The 1,911-nt window shown below is 49.8% G+C and overlaps 7 non-coding genes across 7 annotated transcripts; all 7 read right to left on the bottom strand.

The window, feature by feature from the left end:
* Window positions 1-167: 167 nt before the first annotated feature.
* Pmar_PMAR013006 lies at window positions 168-247 on the bottom strand. The gene has a single exon. It is a non-coding gene; the product is annotated as a tRNA-Leu (tRNA).
* A 186-nt stretch (window positions 248-433) lies between these two features.
* Window positions 434-513, bottom strand: Pmar_PMAR013007. Its single transcript has one exon. It is a non-coding gene; the product is annotated as a tRNA-Leu (tRNA).
* Window positions 514-634: 121 nt separating this feature from the next.
* Pmar_PMAR013008 lies at window positions 635-714 on the bottom strand. Its single transcript has one exon. It is a non-coding gene; the product is annotated as a tRNA-Leu (tRNA).
* Window positions 715-900: 186 nt separating this feature from the next.
* Pmar_PMAR013009 lies at window positions 901-980 on the bottom strand. Its single transcript has one exon. It is a non-coding gene; the product is annotated as a tRNA-Leu (tRNA).
* Window positions 981-1,167: 187 nt separating this feature from the next.
* Window positions 1,168-1,247, bottom strand: Pmar_PMAR013010. The gene has a single exon. It is a non-coding gene; the product is annotated as a tRNA-Leu (tRNA).
* Window positions 1,248-1,434: 187 nt separating this feature from the next.
* On the bottom strand, window positions 1,435-1,514 carry Pmar_PMAR013011. The gene has a single exon. It is a non-coding gene; the product is annotated as a tRNA-Leu (tRNA).
* A 187-nt stretch (window positions 1,515-1,701) lies between these two features.
* On the bottom strand, window positions 1,702-1,781 carry Pmar_PMAR013012. The gene has a single exon. It is a non-coding gene; the product is annotated as a tRNA-Leu (tRNA).
* Window positions 1,782-1,911: the final 130 nt, after the last annotated feature.

Here is a 1,911-nt window from a genome sequence, read left to right on the forward strand (position 1 = left end):
ATAGCCGAGGTGATGCATCGCTCTGCCAAACCAGAGGACACAAAAATGGGTTGAACGGTTTCTGCGAGGTGCGATGGCGCAATATCGATCAGAAGGTTTTGATCTTGTACTACCTCGCTTCTGAAAAGCTCTGGGTTCTCAATATAACACCAGTCAGATATATAGACTGACAGCTGTGGAGTTCGAACCCACGCCCTTTCGGACTGGCGCCTTAAGCCAGCGCCTTAGACCACTCGGCCAAACTGTCGCTGAGTGCTTCAAGACTCATAGCCGAGGTGATGCATCGCTCTGCCAAACCAGAGGACACAAAAATGGGTTGAACGGTTTCTGCGAGGTGCGATGGCGCAATATCGATCAGAAGGTTTTGATCTTGCACTACCTCGCTCCTGAAAAGGTCTGGGTTCTCAATATAACACCAGTCAGGTATATAGAGTGACAGCTGTGGGGTTCGAACCCACGCCCTTTCGGACTGGCGCCTTAAGCCAGCGCCTTAGACCACTCGGCCAAACTGTCGATGAGTGCTTTAAAAATCATAGCGGAGAAGATGCGTTACACTATAGGACATGACACAAAAACGGTTTCGAACCGTTTCCGCGGAATGCGTTCTTCATCAAATCACACGAAGAGAAATTTCTTACAGCTGTGGGATTCGAACCCACGCCCTTGCGGACTGACGCCTAAAGCCAGCGCCATGGACCACTCGGACAAACTGTCGGTAAGTGCTTCACGATTCATAGCCGAGGTGATGCATCGCTCTGCCAAACCAGAGGACACAGAAATGGGTTGAACGGTATCTGCGAGTTGCGATGGCGCAATATCGATCAGAAGGTTTTGGTCTTGCACTACCTCGCTTCTGAAAAGGTCTCGGATTTTAATACAACACCAGTCAGGTATATAGACTGACAGCTGTGGGGTTCGAACCCACGCCCTCTCGGACTGGCGCCTTAAGCCAGCGCCTTAGACCACTCGGCCAAACTGTCGATGAGTGCTTCAAGATTCATAGCCGAGGTGATGCATCGCTCTGCCAAACCAGAGGACACAAAAAATGGATTGAACGGATTCTGCGAGGTGCGATGTCACAATATCGATCAAAAGGTTTTGGTCTTGCACTACCTCGCTTCTGAAAGGGTCTCGGTTCTCAATATAAGACCAGTCAGGTATATAGACTGACAGCTGTGGGATTCGAACCCACGCCCTTGCGGACTGACGCCTGAAGCCAACGCCTTAGACCACTCGCCCAAACTGTCGATGAGTGCTTCAAGATTCATAGCCGAGGTGATGCATCGCTCTGCCAAACCAGAGGACACAAAAAATGGATTGAACGGATTCTGCGAGGTGCGATGTCACAATATCGATCAAAAGGTTTTGGTCTTGCACTACCTCGCTTCTGAAAGGGTCTCGGTTCTCAATATAAGACCAGTCAGGTATATAGACTGACAGCTATGGGGTTCGAACCCACGCCCTTTCGGACTGACGCCTAAAGCCAGCGCCTTGAACCACTCGGCCAAACTGTCGATAAGTGCTTCAGGATTCATAGCCAAGGTGATGCATCGCTCTGCCAAACCAGAGGACACAAAAAATGGATTGAACGGATTCTGCGAGGTGCGATGGCACAATATCGATCAAAAGGTTTTGGTCTTGCACTACCTCGCTTCTGAAAAGGTCTGGGTTCTCAATATAACACCAGTCAGGTATATAGACTGACAGCTGTGGGGTTCGAACCCACGCCCTTTCGGACTGGCGCCTTAAGCCAGCGCCTTAGACCACTCGGCCAAACTCTCGGTAAGTGATTCAAAAATCATAGCGGAGAAGATGCGTTACACTATAGGACATGACACAAAAACGGTTCCGAACCGTTTCCGCGGAATGCGTTCTTCATCAAGTCACACCGAAAAGAAATTTCTAACAGCT

Source organism: Perkinsus marinus (genome assembly GCF_000006405.1).
Source record: "Perkinsus marinus ATCC 50983 genomic scaffold scf_1104296967836, whole genome shotgun sequence".
Taxonomy (NCBI): Eukaryota; Perkinsozoa; order Perkinsida; family Perkinsidae; genus Perkinsus; species Perkinsus marinus.